We start from the raw sequence: 20595 nt of genomic DNA, 5'->3' as shown, positions 1-20595 counted from the left end.
TTTAGTTAACATATAGTTACGCCTGAACTTGTACACGAATTTCTGTTTTGCGATAGCGTTTCCATTAAAGGGAGCGTAGTGGAGCCGAAATTGACATCATTGTCTGATTACATCACTGTCCTTACTTCTGCACTCTTCTGAACCCTGCATACATGAGATGGTATCTTCCAACCTTGCTGGCTGTAGGTTTAACACCAAATTCCTAAAACTCTCATAGCATCCTTGTGCAGTTGTGGTAGGCTCATAGGCTCAAATGGCTCTGAGCACTATGGGACTTAACAGCTATGGTCATCAGTCCCCCAGAACTTAGAACTACTTAAACCTAACTAACCCAAGGACATCACACAACACCCAGGCATCACGAGGCAGAGAAAATCCCTGATCCCGCCGGGAATCGAACCCGGGAACCCGGGCGCGGGAAGCGAGAACGCTACCGCACGACCACGAGCTGTGGCCGGTAGGCTGATAGATCAGAACCAGACTCACACATGCTACATAATGGCAACTCTGCCAGGATGGTAAAATACCTCCGTAAGGAGGTCAAACCTATGTAATTACTAGGACAAAAAAATAATATCATCTTAAAAAATGTTCGTAATAAATTTTTGTGTTACAGGACCCGGTAATTCGTCCGTAATTCTCCAGCAATTAACGCGCACCATAACGATGCAAAACAGAGCGCAGACGATACAACTGCTACAACAGATACGTGAGCAGAATTCCGAAACAACGAAACAACTGCGTGAATTTACAAAGCAAAACATAGAGATCAAACAACAGTTACGTCACAGAGAGGAAGAAGGAAAAGAATCCCAAAATGTGATACAAAATTTAATAACATTGCACACGCAACTAAGAACCGATATAGACAAGGTCCAAGTGGACGTGCAGACATTGCGGGATGACACCCAGACCGAACTAAAAACGTTGTGTAACTACACACACCGAAATCGAAACATTACGTGATGATACGCACAACGAAATTGCAAAGATAACCAATGAGGTTAATACAATTACACGCCAAGCAGCGGGCATAACACGACAAGTAGTTGAAGACTGTGTTACAACAACGCATCACGAAGGTGTACGATTCTCGCATCTTGAGAATAAAAGCGAAAACGAAGAATAAATTCGAAAAACTCAGAGAAAAACTATTGCGAACCATATAAGAGCGAGGTGATCAAGATTATACAAGCTCCGAATCCGTAACAACTTCTGAGTTGAAAGAAGGCAAGAAGTTGCAGAAGGAATGAAAAACGATTTCACGCACATATAACTCCACGGAGAAGAAATTTCGCGATAGCCGATCACCTGCGATGCCACGGGCACTTTTCGAAACTTAACTAGAGCAGACGGCACCCCGAATGCATCGGGTACCACAAGCATACTTTTCGGAACAATTCTGACCACATGATGAAGCAGCAGGATTAGCCAGGCAAGACACCGAGCCAGTACGTGACAGGGAAATACAAGGGCGCGAAGGTTATAGCGTAAAGCATACCGACACTCGCGAACTGTCGATGGAAGAAAGTAATAGCGTTCCATTACAACGATACCACGCACGACCAGGTCAAAGTTGCAGTGGGCAATATCCAAAAGATTTACCACAAACTGAAATACTGACACGTGATATGATCGGCACGAGAAAGGACAGGCCTCTCGAATTTCGTACGGTACCATGACGAGGTACTACAACGATCCTCTCCTCTCTGTAAGGAAGTTTCAGCATTCCCGTGAAGGAAACTCACTGCATCTACGAACCTTCATTGATCAATTAATTCGACATAAGGACACAAAACAGACTTTATATGTGCCCATATGTCTGGAACAGTAGCAGCAACGATTCCAAACGTAGCAGCTACATGTCGATCATATGAAGATTTCAGAGATAAGTTTCTGTCACGCTACTGGTCGAGTGAAGCGCAAAATAAGGTTAAGTATGAACTACCACAAAGTCCATACTTCGAAAATTCTGCAGAGAAGAGCCCTGTAAAATTTTTCGAACCAATAGAAAAGAAAAGAAAGTGTTTGTATGTCCCATGCAGCGATGGAGAATTAATTAATTTTTGTACCACGAAGCTGCCACTAAAATACCAATCGTTAATGGTAGGGGGTGCAGTCAATGACGTCGAAGCCTTCAAAGGAATTTTGAGTGAATTAGAATTCATATTCCCGGAAGATGAGGCAAGGAAAAAGAGAAAACCAGCGTGCAAACGTGAATGAAAGACCGCGAAATGCGCCGGAGACCGCACGAATGAATGTCAGCTATTACGAACCGCGTGATAACTTTGCTTCGAGAAGTGACAGTAGATTCTAACAAAGAAATAGGGGAATAACGGTAATTGCAATGGGTATTGGAGGTCAAACAGGCCGACAAATAACTAGCAACGAAACCAGTGTTACGAAGCCGATACAAGGCAGGAAGGACTGAAAGAAGACGCGGAGATAAGGTCACCAAACCCCGATAAACTTTCGAATTGACAGCAAAGTCAAGAGGAACCTCCGCACGAGGTAGCCGAGCGGTCTAGTGCGCCTTATCACGGATCTCGCGGCTTCCCCCGTCGAAGGTTCGAGTCCACCATCGAGCATGGATGTGTGTGTGTAAGCTTAGGGACCAATGGCCTCATCAGTTTAGTCCCATTCGAACCTAACAAAAATTTCCCAAAATTTTTAGCCAGCCGTTGTGACCGAGCGGCTCTAGGCGTTTCAGCCCGGAACCGCGCTGCTACCACGGTCGCAGGTTTGAATCCTGCCTCGGGCATGGATGTGTGTGATTTCCTTAGGTTAGTTAGGTTTAAGTAGTTTTAAGTCTAGGGGACTGATGACCTCAGATGTTAGGCTAGGTTAGGTTAGTGTTGTTTAACGTCCAGTCGACAACGAGGTCATTAGAGACGGAGCGCAAGCTCGGGTTGGGGAAGGATGGGGAAGGAAATCGGCAGTGGCCTTTCAAAGGAACCATCCCGGCATGTGTCTGAAAAGATTTTAGGGAAATCACGGAAAACCTAAATCAGGATGGCTGGAGACGGGATTGAACCGTCGTCCTCCCGAATGCGAGTCCAGTGCGCAAACCACTGCGCCACCTCGCTCGGTCCTCAGATGTTAAGTCCCATAGTGCTTAGAGCCATTTGAACCAAGGAGGACCCCGCACCTACCCAAGCAATCACCAGAAATGTAACTAAAGAATTATACACCTTATCACGAGAGGGAAAAGATGAAGGAAGAGAACCGCAGGGACACAAAGTAGTCAATATACCGCAAACATCAGGTTGGACAGGAATTAGTTATGAGAATTACGCAAAAAAATGGACTACCGGAACAAAAAAAAGCCGGCTTCATGGGAGTCGAGTTAAAAGGCAAAGTAATTAGCATTGCAGAGTTATTTAATACTGAAACGAGGGAAAGCCGATTCAAAGAGGATAATTTACCGTCGAGAGTAATAAACATTTTGTGACGACAGGTAATAAACGTGGAAATAGAATCACAGGCATCAAACCAAGGCAGGAAACAACAACATAATGCTGGGGAGAAATTAATTGGGCGGACAACAATGAAGAAAACGAACTACCAGAGGCAGGCACAATGGGAGAAGAGAATATGGACGAAGTAATTTGAATTGCTGAGTCATTTGAGGCTGAGATCAGGGAAAATGAACTCAAGGAGTATACTGCGCAGTCGACGGAAGTTGAAAATAAATTACAATTGGGCACAGGTCCCAATGTGTACAATGATGGAATTTAAAGACATATAACAAGGGGTTTAGATGTGATTATTTGGGAGTTTTGGGAAGATGTAACTGAGTTGAGGGAAGACAAATGTGGAGAGTTTGTAGAAGAGAGAGAGATAATGGTCGAGTTCACAGGTGAAAATCTTGAAACAACTCACGTATGATTCCATAGAGGGTGCTTTAATGCAGAGAGATGAGGAAGAACACAGGAAATCGGTCGAGCTTCAACCAGTGTCAAGGCCAAGGTAGCAATAATCCCAATTAATGTAGTCATAGACAGTGGAAGCAAGCTAACCGTGATTTTGGAGAACTTATTTAACCAGTACAATGCTAATGAAGAATTACCGATCTTGAAAATGAAAAGGATTAAAGTGAAGGGTCGTATCAAAAATCATGCTGTGGATGTCAATATACAAACAAGGTTAACTCTTTCGTGCCAATGTCAAAAGAGCGAAGCCCGTTTCGTTGTCGTACCGAAATTAACGGTGGACATGATTATACACGCGGATTTTCTGAATGAAAGACGAGCTGCGATAGACATGGGAAAAGGTAGCGTAACATCTGAGAGCGGTTACACTGCTCTCTGAGCCAGGGCTGTACAGTGTCAAGCATGGGCGGAAGAGCAGAAGCCTTCCAGACATAATGAACGATGTTCCACCACTCAAACAAAATGGTATAGACAGAACGAACAAAGCACAGAAAAGTAAAAGATTAGGACTTCATCATGTAAACAAAATTAAAAGGTATAATAAATAAGCACTTACATTCATCAGTAAATAACATCACAGAAGTCGTCAAGTATGTTTCAGACAGGACGTGGCCAGGAGTCTGAGGAAAAGATGAGACACAAAAGCGGGATGTACCTTAAATTTTTATATGTACCAACTAAAATGACATGTAGAGTTTCAGGTGAAACGGATCTAATAGCATGACATACTAACATGCCATACCACGACAACACACATAACGAAAATAATGAGTTTCATTATCTTAAGAAATCAGGAAGAAATTGGAACCTGATAGAGAAATTAGAATTGTAACGCAGAGATAGTACTCCAAATCTTGTAAAGAATTTCTTAAGATGCGTCATTTAGGCATTAGGAATAAGATAGATTATAAGTAATTTTTTTTAGTCAGATTTCCTGCAAGAGACAATCGTGAACTGCCCACAACGATGAGGCGGGCGACAACTTTATATGGGACGTGAATGGTCGAGATCAACGTTTTTTGACGATGCGGAGGCGCCGGCAATGGCACGAGAAGGCTGGCGATTTGTAACCAAGGCAACCCTTGTGCCTAACCGAGGTAACAACCTTGCCGTGATAAAGAAAAGTACAGGGAGGGTGGAAGAACTGCAGAAGATCGACTTAGGCTACAGGCCTTGCGATAATTCACATTCGACCGATGCTCAAGGCGGAAGGACTGCATGGAACGATGGACCATAAAAAAAGAAACGGCAACCAGCATGGAGTAAAGACAAAACTCCTCTCCAAAGCCTGGCTTGGCTGAGGCACAATTTGGAAAAAAGTACGTGTAGAATCGCACGGTCGACACCAGATTGCGATATTATATTGAACTACAGAGCTGAAGGAAAATCAGTCAGTCAATACTGAACTACACGTCCAGATCATCAATTGGAGCACTAACGGATGTAAAACTATCCAATAATTTTCTATATCCTGCCCAGAGAAGAGATAAGATTGAAGCCAGAAGAAAGGAATTTGCTTGGAAGAACAGAAGACGAAGAGTTCCAATATTGAGTCGAAGAGAGAGTATGGGCGAAAATATTTCCAGATACCCAACCTACTGTAAATTAGTTGTCTGCAAAGTGTTACTAAAATATAAATACCTTCAGCAGTTGCTTAAGAAGAAATATACACATTTTAAATGCAATACTCGTGAGACTCCACATTATGGTCAGGGCTACACCAAACTACGGCGACATCCTGTTGCAAAATTCAATGAAGAACGACGCTGCCCACCCAAACGTTAGCCGACGAACATTTTGAACATGTCGTTCAGCTTCGTGTAAAGACAATCGTCGCCAGCGTCATGCAAGAACATTTGTTGCCATCGTGTGAAAATAGTGGTCGAAATTAGGTGAAGCTTTGTGTCAGACAGTGAAAAAGTTGGAAAACAAAATCCCAACAGATTACATAGGACTTCCATTTATTAATATCGGTTCACCTCTTTACGTAATTCGTGTAAGAGTCTGAATAATAACTGTTTATTAGTCCTTTCATAATCATTGTTTCACGAATAATGCAGGATAAACATATTTGCAAAGAAGTGTTTTATGTACTTATAATGTTAATTATAATAATACGTTAAAAGGAAAACCTCTTTAATGCATACTGTGTCTTAAAAACAATACTTTTGTAAAGTTAATTTACTGTCCATGAGTGTAATATTTTAAAATTTTACTCGTGCATAATTATCAATGCAACATTTCTTAAAAACGACATTGCCTGTGTAACAATGCTTTTGGAATAATATGTGAGTATGAACACTGTAAGTGACTATAATCAGTAATAGAAACTTTTAAAATTTTGACATGATTAGGATTTGGTAAAGAATTATTTTGATGCTTACATTAGTTGTAAGAATCATAATTTTTGTGAAACAAGCAGCAGAATGTAAACACTGCATTTTTGGAATATGTATGAAGTATTTAACTTTTTGAGCTGAGTCAGACAGTTAGTGGTTGAGAAAACCGCATTAAAATATCGATGTGAGAGGCCATGATCTCCGATATAAAATCTAAAATACACACAACCCATTTAAATAAATAAGAAAAAGAAACTTATAGCAATATATAAATTGGTTAAATCAGTCACAATAATAATTGCATGCAAGTAATTGCTCCAACCAGAGGTACGAAATGCATTTCTGAGGGAAGGGGAATTTTACAATGGCAATGCCTGTTTCATGTAGGCCGACACGTTCGCTGCAGTTCACCTAGTAGACACAATGAGCCGCTGTAGCCACTGTTTAGGCCACCAGCAAAAAAAGCCCCTTGTCCCTGCTTTTAACGATGACCTGTCATAAAGCCTTTGTACATCCAGAGAAACCCACTCAAAATATTGGTGACTGACTGTACAACTGCACTTAAGATTACTTGAAAGGAAAAGCTGTTTATCTCAAAACTACATAGCAGAAGTTAAACTCTGCATTGCGAAAGAGACAACACCTGTGATAGAATACAAAAATTCTAGTGGGTGGAGTAATAACGAGTACAAACGCTCTGACTGGCCAGAAGGAAACTGCGTGGCCACCAGCTTGATATAGGCAAATTGCCGACACAGTAATTCTCTTCTTCTGTTGCAGAAAATCGTCGAGTGTTTGATCAAGGCAACTCGTGTCGCGCTAAGACGATTACGAGAGTCATTATGTGCACACTTGTTCACAGGTTTGTCGTAATTTGGAAGGAGTTAAGCTGCAAAGTCACCTAGTATGGAAAATTGCACCGAGCACTGACAGTTAACGTTTGCGAGCGATTTGATGACAATTACGTATGTGCTATGCACTCAAATAGCGTGTACTATACCAAGTAAATTACTTAGGGAATAAATAGGAATCTCGACTTCATCGAAGATGTTTGGAAATGTATCTGATAGCTCGCACTACAGCTGACAATGTTGCCGCCAACATAAGGTAAACACACGCATGCTCATACTACGCCAGCAAGTGATATTCAATTGACACTCAGATCTGCGGTCGTCTCCATCTTTCGTAGTATTTGTACATTCAACCATGCCCTGTAGTTGAACATATTCACGATTTTCGGGCTTAATTGGAGCAGAAACGCAATATATCTGATCAAGTGAAAATGACTTATCAGCCACTGTAAAGTGCTTTATACTATGAATTTGTTGAATTGTTTTAACGGTATACTTCTTTTTGATTGCTCTTTACTGACCCTCATTCAATTTTGGGTATTTTCATTGTGCATTTTAACGTAATTGATATCTCTTCCCCAATTGTTTTTATCGACCGGAGGCATGTTCATCAACCATCTTACCATTAAGGAACCTTATAACAGTTAGAAACTGTACAGTTGTGAACACCCAATATCAATATTTTTCCAACCGATACGTAATTTTTCAAACATATCTCTGTCATGAAGTCATACTTAGAGTAAAAATAAACCTTCATAACGAAAATGTGAGATTTTTCCATTTTTGCCGACATATAGTTACCCCTGATCCTGTACTCTAATTTATGTTAGCTATAATGTTTCCTTTACAGGCAGTGTAGAACTAACATTAAAATCATTGTTTGATTACATCACTGTCCATACCGCTGCACTCTTCTCAACTGTGCATGTGTGACACGGTATCTTCCTACCTTGTAGGCCATAAGTTCAACACTAAATTCCTAAAACACTCACAGAGCTTCCTTGCACAACTGGAATAGGAACATATATCAGAACCAGTGTCAAACACGTTGAAACGGAACACAGTGATAAATAATTGCCGAAATAGTAGACGTCTATTCTGATAGCTTGCTGCATTCACTGTATAAGAACTTACTGTGTTCTTCCTACACTCTCCATACACCATGGGCATGTCGGCTTTTTTCTAATTCGTGAATCATACCATCCTCCTACAACCTACTGTTTGGTCCTTCACACACTAACTGACTAACAAGCCCCAGTGCACTCAAGGAACACACAAGCACACTGTAAGCAAGCATAACAACATCATACCTAGCAACTAGTAAGGGTGAATATCACAGACAAATCTCAGTGTGAAAACTTTTCAAGTACGATATCTCGTAACTGACTCACATCACAATCCTACAAGAAACTCCACTGACATTCTGATGTAACCTACTTTTAATCTGTTAATGTTACCTGGCATTGTTCCATTTAAGAAGTTCTTGTATGTAACATAAAATTCCCCCTTCCATATACTATTACAGTCTGTTTATTGGCTAGCAATACGAGCCCCTAACTGCCAATTCATTCTGTGAATACCGTACATATAGCAGTTTCCATTTCCTCAATCTTTAAGGTGCAAGGTTCGGTATGCTTATTTCAAAAAATTGTCTTAACGCAAAGTATTAAAACACCATACACTATGTGACAATACTGTAATTAATTACTATTATGTGTAATATCACGTACAAGGAAATGTGTTAGAAATAAATTTCTGCCTGCTCCCGACCTGATATGAGGAACACTCTTTACACAACACTCTTAGTCTGCCATGTTCTTTACAGGTAAACTTGTTACACTCATCACGCTGCTGATTAACTATCCTGTCCTTTGATGGTGGTCAGGAATCGCACCTTTTCCTTTTCAGATTTAGAACGTGTGCATCCTAGTTATCATGTTTCTTGTCCTTTATAACATCTATGAAACCTGAAGAAATTCTTGCTAAACGAATGTGTTGTGTTCTTTACTGGGGTACGAAATTCCTCTTTCACTGGGATGTTTGATTAGTTCTTTTATCAGCTCTGAGAGGCATTCTCTTCTTAGAAATGGTTCTAATGGCTCTGAGCACTATGGGACTTAACTGCTGAGGTCATCAGTCCCCTGCAACTTAGAACTACTAAAACCTAACTAACCTAAGGACATCACACACATCCATGCCCGAGGCAGGATTTCTGCGAAGACAGAGAATTTTAATAGTGACATTTGGGAAGGTAAGATTACAACTTCCTGTCCCAAATCAAAACCCATAAAAAAGTTGTCAGTGGCAATGTTCCTATCATAGTATGAAGGCTTTCACGACCGGATGACATATCTTCTGGTAAACCTTCCGGGATGTAAGGTCGTGGTCCATGAAACTCTTCAGCTCCTAACGTTTCGTCCAGAGCTGCGCTGGACATCTTCAGAGGGGTGTTTCTCCTCCGGTGAGTCTTGCTCACTTTCTACGATATATAAGTCGCTCTCAGACGTCCGACCCGTCAGTCGGCAAGACTCACCGGAGGAGAAACACCCCTCTGAAGATGCCCAGCGCAGCTCTGAACGAAACGTTAGGAGCTGAAGAGTTTCATGGACCACGACCTTACATCACGGACGGTTTACCAGAAGAATGTTGCTATCACTTCGCCTCAAGTGACGAACTAAATCATGTACCTCTCGTTTCCCTTGATTTATTTAGTCACCTTCGAGCTATTTGTTTTTATGGTAACATTTATTTGATATCTTTGATATCTCTTTTCAATTGGCCCGAAGAGTTCCCATAAGTGTCAATATGTTAGCAAGAAGTTCCTGACTCAAATCAATACTTGTAAAAATGTTAACAGTGGTAATATTTCTATCACTTCCTCTGAAGTGACGAACTAAATTATGTACCACTCGCTTCCCTTCATTTAGTTTCCTTCCTTCAACAGTTTTCCCTGTATACACTATTGAATTTATAATAGGCCTTACAATCTGCAGGAGCCACACTTTTGTCCCACACATTCCAGCATTCGTAGTAGTGTATACTTTGAAAGGACGTCCTGCCCTGAAAGGATTCAGGTGCTCATTAACTGCAATATAAGGACCATGGCACATAAAATAAAATGCCTGTGTAATGAACATTTCAAACACAACCGATATAAGTTTAAGTTTGATCCAGAAACTGCTTTATTTCCTCTCTTGTAAGTTAATCATCGAACTGGAGGCACATCCGAGTATCATGAAATCTTGAAAAGCTCATTGTGGCTCGAACCATTGATTAATAGGTTTCCCATGTACCTTGTGCATTCAAGACATAATTAGAAGGCCACTGAATGCCTGCAGTTCTGTTGACTCAAGTTCAATCCAGCGTTCAAGACATGGGTGTAGAATGTTGCTATCATATGCACAACTGTTCATATACATTATTATTACACAATGTATGTGACTGATGATAAATAGTCTGACATGAACTGCCCTTGTCACTAATTGTGGTCTATGTGACATGGAATATGTACAGTCTCATGTATTATACAAATTGGAATCTGCTTCCACACATCAGGTAGTACTATATCATATGTTATTTGCCCACTTCTAGACACAGAAGTTTGTGCTCTACTTTTCTGAACATTATTATCATCTACTTCACAGTCACACACATCGTCTACATCTCTGACCTGTATATCTTCCTCTGTCATATCTATATTAGCATCACTGTCATCCTCATTTTAGAAACTGCTTTATTAACACTGCCACTCTTTCATAAATCTGCTAAAGTTTGCTCGAGAATGTAGCCCTTATCGAACCATATGTCACCATCCATGACGAATAAAATATAACACAATGATTTAAATATTTCTGAATGTTTCATAAAAATGCACATGTACATATTTTGAAACTGAAATATTACATTCAAAATCACAAACTCCATACTTGCGGTATTTTCTGACCCCACTGCAAGAATTTCAGATTGTGATACTACGAATTCTAATAATAATGTAAATGTTTTACCCATCTATAATAAGAAGTTCATAAAAACATTTGTGGGGACAAGAAGGCTAAATCCACATTAAAGCTGTTTCTTTGTAGTTGAACGAGCCTTGGGCTCTAAAAAGACCTCAGACACCATCTGACGTTTCCCAAAAATCAACCAACAGCATCTACAAAATTTTACTGCAGCATTGATTCAAAAAATTTGCTACTAGTCATCCATGCAGATAGAGACTGTTGAAGGACTAACTGAAGTTCATCACAAACAGCCATTATTTAGAAAAAAGTTAGATGTTACTAATTTTCACAAAATTCAACATACTTACTTTTACATGCACATTTGTTCTCTATTTTATTAAAGTAGCTATTATAAATATACATCATAAGCATTTACATTCAATGGACTCTTAAGTAGACTACGTTCTGTAGACAATATCAGAGTAAAATATTAACAGTGTATTAGTAAATTTGTATTTTTCTTATAAGATAGCACATGAAGAAAAAAATTACCACAGTACGAAACTCAAACTAATACGTTTCAATGACAACTAAAGCAACAGCACACACTTTAACACAATGTTCAGATTTAATTCTGTGTGAAATCGAAAACAGTACTGAAACACCTTCCGCTTTACTGTAGAGATTCTGTTATACCAAATTTGGTCGTCAGTATCATAAGCATTGCCTTGTACAACTACTGAATAGTTATTTTTACTTTCCACTGAGTCATTTTCGAAATAAGACATCAACTTCTTCAGACCGTTATCTTTAGATCTGCTTACATGATTCACTGATGTTAGTTGAGGTGCTGGAAACTTTATTGAACCACTTCTCTTTCCCAATTTCAGCACGTCAGCATCTATCGGTGAAAAAAAAAGAAAAAACGTTGTGGCCCTGTCTTAAGTCTTCTTATATGCTGCACTACTATTACCTCAGATATCTTAGAAGGCATTTTGATTTCTTTACATGTTTGGAGATTTCATACCGAAACTATACTATTGTTAACACCAAACATACCAAAATGTCATAATATTTTGAGGACAAAGCGAGTCTTCCTCATTTTTACGTCTTTTTCAGTAAGGTGAAGATCCCTGTCAGGAAGCAAACAGCTATGCCCAACCATTGGGAAATAATGGTAAGGTGTTTTGGGACTAAACTGCTGAGTTCATCGGTCCGGGAAATAATGCTGAATCGCTTTAAATACCTTTGAGACTCCAGTGTAGCACATAAGCATTGTAATTATTGTGGAGCTTCTGTTTTAGGAGGCACAAGAACCAGGAAATAATCTGAGACTAAGATTTTCTGCACCTTCCTTCATCAGATCCTGCTCCAAAGAATTTATATAGTCTCTCACAATAGATGCAATTACATTTGCGTCTCGTCCGAAGACAGTTTCAATCCATGTGTAGTTAAATACTTTATGTGCTTTCTTTTGTGAATATTTCAAGATCAAATAGTTATACAACCAGGCCTGTCTTGTGTAAAATACTTCTACAATAGACAGTTTGGATAAGGATGGTTCCTGCTGGCAGTCAAAACAAACTGTCACTGTACTGTTGTATAAAATTTCAGGAGAATTGCCAGATGTCTGTAACTTGCTGGGGCGGTATTTTGGTACAGAGTCTTCCGGCCATCTTCAGGTGAAAACTGCCGAGTAATAAGCTTGGCTCCTCTATTTAAGAGCCCCACAGCACACACGCGGTGTCCTAGTTGGCAATGCGAGTGCGTTGCTTGAGTGCACGCGCTTCTTCTGGAAGTCTGTGCACTGCTCTACGCGCCCTTCGTGTTAAAATCTCGTCTGTTCTATATAAAAAGAATTATCTTCGCACGGTAAGATATCAGGACGACAGTGATTACGCAGGGTACGAATTTTTCCTATAATTGAGTATCATGCACAATTTAATTGGAAACCGCTCTTCCGATTTTTAAGGGATTCAGACAGTCGTATTTTCACTGACTCATTGATGAGTGCGCTCCAAAAGTTTTACTTCATTATATTTCATCGAATTACCATTGGAAATAAATTATTTACTGAAAGTAGACTTATTCACTTGCAGGAGGCGAGTAAGCCGCTGATGCTCTATAACACGAGTCTGCAGAGTGCGCGTCGTGTACCCTATATAGAATTTGCCACATTCACACAGAATACTGGAAACACTTGCTTTGCGCTACTCTAACGCACTGATATTTAGGAAGGAGGTCGAAAAATTAACTTTATTGCTTTTTTAATATTCCGCCTATTTTAGCTGAAACATTTCCATCGTATGGTAACCAAGCAGTCTTTTTGAAGCTCTCATCCCCTTCTTTGTTCTGTAATTTGTACGTCAGCATCGCTCTCTGTACTTGTCGAGACGAATATTCGTTGCTGAAGAAGACAGTCAGCAAGAGTTCCAGTCCCGTTTGCAGGTTATCGGAATCTGATATTATCTGCGCTCGATGGACCAACGTCTTAACAACACCCAGTTGGTAGTTTATGGTTAGAGTTTTCAGGTTATCTGCGTAGCCAGTTGTGCTGGCCACCGATTTGATTTATGTACGGATCGTATCGACCCCTTCCGCATCAACAATAGCCAGAAGATGGCGCACTGAAGTGCCGAAACTGATTGCAACAAAATAAATGAAATCGCAAGGACGTCTGCAGGCGTTATATGTTCTCACAATAGTTTAACTTAATTTTCAGAGTAATGAGAGCCGTCCGCAGTGGCCAGCGGTTCTAGGCGCTACAGTCTGGAGCCGCGCGACCGCTACGGTCGCAGGTTCGAATCCTGCCTCGAGCAAGGGTGTGTGTGATATCCTTAGGTTAGTTAGGTTTAAGTAGTTCTAAGGTCTAGGGTACTGATGACCTCAGAAGTTAAGTCCCATAGCGCTCAGAGCCATTTGAACCATTTTTAGAGTAATGAGAAGAATTGCCTTTATTTTTGATTATGAGGATGAGGAAACCATCTGAGCGCCTACGACTTAAATTAATCTAATGAGCCTTTGCCCCCCCCCCCCAATCATGGAGAAAATAATCACACAGTAGATAATATAAAAACCTGCATCCAGATCTTACACCTTACAGATAAGGTTGCACAATAGGTCTTTTGACTGAGATTCATATACATAAGAACACTTTTCCTTATCTCATTCTGAATTAACAAGCATATTCATTCAACACGTCCTTATTAAATAATTTCCGAGATGTGTTATACCTTTAATGTTAAATTCATATGTAAATCATTTCCGTAGTCTGATAAAGTTAAAACGCTGTCATTTATAACGCGAACTGCAACCACAGATTCAATGTTCACAATCAGCTTCATCACTACAACAGAAGATGTTTCGTATTGGGCTTATGTACTGTACACATTGTTTGGTATTGTCTATATACACTCCTGGAAATGGAAAAAAGAACACATTGACACCGGTGTGTCAGACCCACCATACTTGCTCCGGACACTGCGAGAGGGCTGTACAAGCAATGATCACACGCACGGCACAGCGGACACACCAGGAACCGCGGTGTTGGCCGTCGAATGGCGCTAGCTGCGCAGCATTTGTGCACCGCCGCCGTCAGTGTCAGCCAGTTTGCCGTGGCATACGGAGCTCCATCGCAGTCTTTAACACTGGTAGCATGCCGCGACAGCGTGGACGTGAACCGTATGTGCAGTTGACGGACTTTGAGCAAGGGCGTATAGTGGGCATGCGGGAGGCCGGGTGGACGTACCGCCGAATTGCTCAACACGTGGGGCGTGAGGTCTCCACAGTACATCGATGTTGTCGCCAGTGGTCGGCGGAAGGTGCACGTGCCCGTCGACCTGGGACCGGACCGCAGCGACGCACGGATGCACGCCAAGACCATAGGATCCTACGCAGTGCCGTAGGGGACCACACCGCCACTTCCCAGCAAATTAGGGACACTGTTGCTCCTGGGGTATCGGCGAGGACCATTCGCAACCGTCTCCATGAAGCTGGGCTACGGTCCCGCACACCGTTAGGCCGTCTTCCGCTCACGCCCCAACATCGTGCAGCCCGCCTCCAGTGGTGTCGCGACAGGCGTGAATGGAGGGACGAATGGAGACGTGTCGTCTTCAGCGATGAGAGTCGCTTCTGCCTTGGTGCCAATGATGGTCGTATGCGTGTTTGGCGCCGTGCAGGTGAGCGCCACAATCAGGACTGCATACGACCGAGGCACACAGGGCCAACACCCGGCATCATGGTGTGGTGAGTGATCTCCTACACTGGCCGTACACCACTGGTGATCGTCGAGGGGACACTGAATAGTGCACGGTACATCCAAACCGTCATCGAACTCATCGTTCTACCATTCCTAGACCGGCAAGGGAACTTGCTGTTCCAACAGGACAATGCACGTCCGCATGTATCCCGTGCCACCCAACGTGCTCTAGAAGGTGTAAGTCAACTACCCTGGCCAGCAAGATCTCCGGATCTGTCCCCCATTGAGCGTGTTTGGGACTGGATGAAGCGTCGTCTCACGCGGTCTGCACGTCCAGCATGAACGCTGGTCCAACTGAGGCGCCAGGTGGAAATGGCATGGCAAGCCGTTCCACAGGACTACATCCAGCATCTCTACGATCGTCTCCATGGGAGAATAGCAGCCTGCATTGCTGCGAAAGGTGGATATACACTGTACTAGTGCCGACATTGTGCATGCCCTGTTGCCTGTGTCTATGTGCCTGTGGTTCTGTCAGTGTGATCATGTTATGTATCTGACCCCAGGAATGTGTCAATAAAGTATCACCTTCCTGGGACAATGAATTCACGGTGTTCTTATTTCAATTTCCAGGAGTGTATAATCTTGCATGTGTGATCCTAGCCACTTCGCATATTTGAAACAATTTTGAATAATTTTACTTCTTCTTTTTTTATAAGTTAATCCGATTGCGTTAACAAAGATACGTTTTAGTGAGCCCATACACATTTACAGCAACTGCGACGTAACATCTTCACGACTGAAGATCTTTGAAACCATTGTTTATATTACTTCTGTGAAGCTGGGCCATATTCTGTAAATGTTTTCGTGTATGCTGTCATTAAGCGTTTTGTGTAAGGTTTTTTCAAGGAATTGAAAAGCACTCACATAGTACACATCCACAAATGTATTAACTTAAAAATTCAGCACAAAAACACAAGGCAATTTCGTCACTCAGAAGTATACAGCACGTAAGTTTTTACAATATATCTCGTTTTAATAACTTTAGAAATGTTTTCATAAATGCTTTGATAGAAGGCATAAGAAATAGATACGTCGTAAACTTTACCAAATCGTGAATCAAAACTTTCTGTCTATCTTAGTGCAGGAAACCAGTAACGGATACAAAACGTGGCCCCAGCAAGAATACAAAACGAAACTTATAACAACCATCTGAAGATGGATTTGTAAAACGTCCGAAACCGGTCATGGTTTGATCAAAATAAATCGTCTTAAACCGTACTTGTCGCTGGTTGCTGTTACTATTACAAGCCTTACAGAATTACAGCTACGGTCTCAAACACGTCAATTGTCTACAAAGCAGCGTTAATTATATCCTTAAAGAAATGCGTCTGCTCTTCGTCCAGCTCCTGAAGTTTGCAGACTCGTCCAATTCCATTCTCCTTACGTGGTAGTCCCTCCATCTTATATCTTTTGGCAATATGCATGAGTCTATCTACGGATACTTCTGGAGAAGTACATATTATGAAACAATCCATCCTTCGCAGACAATAATTTTCATTCAGAAACCTTTTTATGGGTGTTAAATAATATCAGACTTACACGTCACGTTTCTGAATGCTGGGACACATACGGTAATCTTTCGTGATTCTTCTTCGCTCATATAGTATGTGATTTACACAGATACTTGTTTACTATTATCATCTTCCTTCCATATGCGTCTTTTAGACAAGTTCACGCTTATGTGTCACAGTAAGATTGCATCGTGTTAAAATTTTGTCTTAATCATGTATAGGCGATCTCTGAATTGAATGAGATCATTGAAACGCAAATCATCTTGCTTTGCACGTTGTTTCCCATGTGATTAAATACTATCCTTAAATCTCCATTTGAGGCTACGATAGTACACTTCTTACTCTTTTGCGTTGAAGACTCATGCTTTTTCTTCCAGTTTTCAAGTACTTATCTGTTTCACAATATTCTAAATATTCTAACATCTTAATAATGATGCTCCAAAATAACATTCTACAACAGCTACTAAGCTTGACGTGAAACAGTGGTGAACAGGAAAAAAAAATTACGCGCGACATTACGTACTGTTGTCAATCAATCGCCTAGCAAACATTTGCGTTGTAGGGTACGTTACTTCCCAAAATTAAGGGGGCAACGGTCATTAAATTAAAAATTTTAAATTTTATGTTCAAATTTGAATTTTGTGGATTCTTGAAAAATCTAATTAACGAGTTTTGTGTAAATTTGCTGTGTTCAGGCGCCTTTTACAACACCAGACATTCAGTTTTGTACTATTTTCTGTTAGCCATTATGTGAGGTTTATATTAAAGTACCAGAATCAGTTAAAAAGTGCAGTTTGAAAAAATGGCGTTTGTTGATTTTGTTAAAAAGGTTCGCAATAAATTGTAAATAACGACGACAAATAGATTGAGGGAATCAATGGCCGTATTTATCTCTGCATAGTCCATTACTTGACGACTGCTGCACTGGAAACGTTGAAAAACATCAATCATTCCGCACTGTATACAATGTTGGTGATTTCGACTTACCTAGTTCAGCAGAGTATCTTTTCTCTGCCTACATTTGCTCGTATTTTCCACACACTGCGAAACTGAATTTATACGCCTTTGTTCTCACCTTAATTACAACTGACAACCAGTGAAAAATGTATATTCTACAACCTGCTCGAACATGGAAGTTCGTCAGTTCGAATGAGTGTAGGCATAACAACAAGTGCATGCAACTGAACAAGTTCAGGTGGAGGCTTGTATCTTAGCTTCGCCGTAGTAGCCTGGGGAGGTAGCTGATGTTATTTCCGATGCCAGCTCCTGTGGCGACTGGTTGGAGTGATTGCGTGGCGCCGTACACGGAGGCGTGAAGCTGATTGGTTGGCCGTCTCGTGTCCGGGCGTTGGGACGCCGTCTTCAGAATTTTAGCAGGATGGAAAATCTTATGCTGAGAGAAGCGCGCGTTTTCTCTCCAGTCCTCTGACTAAAGGAAACGCCTGCTCTTTCTAAATGAAGCAATCTGGAGATTAGTCAATAAGCCTCCGCAAAGTTTGTCGCTCTCTGTATGCAAGGGCGAGGAAGTTTAAGTTTTAGGGTGGATTTATCGGAACATAGAGGAGAGCGCTTGCAGCAAGCAGTCACTGCTCCGTGGCCAAAAAATAGTAATTCTGGGATGTAAATTGGATCGATTTCTCTGTTACGATGCGACTGCATCGTTAGGAGCAGAGCGGGTATGTCGTGACTGACGATTTTAGAATCATTTTTATGTAAATTCAAACTGAACCGAATTGGTGTTTGATCAGTCACGAGGCATTTGCTACAACGTAAGCCCAGTTGATTACTGTTGTTATTTTCGCTGTGAGTCAAGAGCTGGCTTTGATGGTTCAATTATTAAAGGGAAGTGGTGAATTTTGCTTTTTAAGGTAAGTGTTGCGGTCCCTTATTTCTCTTGTCCTTTTACTGACAGATGGTCATTACGTTACTATTGTTTTGTCTTATAGAACCATATGTTGAATGTCTTTAGATGCGTTCCATGTAAATGTACTCTTAAGGGTACTTTCCTCTTTGAAAATGAAGTATTAATAATTCAGCTACGTAGTTTCTGGAACTTCTCTATCAAAGTACTCGCCAACACGCCACCTATATCCTGCAATTTTTACCCGCCTGTACCATGTGACAGGAAATTCCTTCATACGTTACCATAGTTTGATATCTCATCGGATGTTCTGGAGTTCAATAGTTAAAATTCCGTTGAGCAATTTTCTCTTTAAGATAAAGATCACGGCTACTAATCAATTAAGATTTCATACAAATTCAGGAGGCTTGGTACTCAGGGCTGAATAAATAATATCAATCACGTTACTTGTACGCTCAGGTACTTCAGTTCTTTATTATAAGACGCAGTGACACACTTTTATCAGAAATATAAACTACTGTTAAGGTTTGTCACTTACACAATATTTCAACGTGTTTAAGATTATCCAAGGTACAAAAGAATTGTTCTGATGCGACTCATAGATTCATGCCACTCAAGTAGTCTAATTCGATTACAGAACCGTACCTTCTTTTAGTCTTGCTGGTCTGTTATTGTAGGTAGATTTTGACATTTCCTGTGGAGATTTACAATCTTTCCAGCATTTCAATCAGGGGTCCTGAAGCACTTTCAAGTGGTATTTTACGGCTTTACATCGCTGTAGTGGTAAACACAATGTACACAACTTTACCTACAGTAATTTTAAAGCTGAATGCTCTGCCTGGTTGATTATGTTTGTTACCTCAGGGACTAGCTAGAAGAAAAATGATACATAACTAGCAGACCATAAGCAGTGATATCTGACTGAGCTCTACGTGACCCGAACAGAAGTTAAACAACTAACCAGAGTTGGAGAGCTACATTAGGTTTCACAAAAGACAGTTGTAGCAGGTTCTAGGAGATTCTGTGTCACCATATGCGAAAGCCGTAGTGTGTGAAGAATGCTATCATGTATCGTGAAAAGTGATACCAGTACAATAAGAATGATTTTGATTAAATTAATACACAGAAGACAGTAACGTTAGTTGAAGATACACTAAATTAAGATATGTTTGGTTTCAGGTACAGCAATTGTAGCATAAAAGCAAATCTGACCTCAAATTTTTTACGAATGGAGCACCAATATTTGTTGACCTTTCGAAAGTGATAGAACATCAATATTTGCTGACCTTTCGAAAGTTCACAATAATTTTAGGAGATCGTAGCTCTAAATAGAACAGTGGTGCAGCAGGAAAGTGACAGACGAGTTAGCTACTCTACCAACGGAAACCAAACAAGAGTGAATTCATTTTATTCACAGTCATATTTCCCTTAGAGGAAGCAGTGAAGCAAGTGTGATGCTGTTTATGAGAGTCGTAAAAGTATGAGGTAATATCTAATCTACGTTGAGATTCATCGATGATATGGATGGAATTACGATCAAAGACAGAATATAGTAATAGTGGTTCACAAACAAAATCTAATATGGGTGAGGACACATTAACTGAAAATGTGGAAGAAGCCTGGCGTCTGGGAATTAGGATTAGACATTGATGAATATACGTGTATGCTGCACACTCGTTTGGGAAACGCTTACTTCTCTGGACGAATTCAACTATTATGAAGTATGGGCGCAGAGCTCAGCAAGAAAAATGTAATTTTGTTTGTGTTGAACACTCAATGACTTGGAAGTGAAACGATAAATTTAAACACACCGAAGTACAGAAATAGGCTTCAAAAGAATTGTAGTTCTTCAGAACGGTGCTATAAAAATAATGCACGCCTGAGAACTGTAACACAAGAAGA

This window comes from Schistocerca piceifrons, chromosome 3 (assembly GCF_021461385.2).
Source record: "Schistocerca piceifrons isolate TAMUIC-IGC-003096 chromosome 3, iqSchPice1.1, whole genome shotgun sequence".
NCBI lineage: Eukaryota > Metazoa > Arthropoda > Insecta > Orthoptera > Acrididae > Schistocerca > Schistocerca piceifrons.
The sequence above is the reverse complement of the archived record's forward strand: the minus strand, read 5'-3'. Positions refer to the sequence as shown.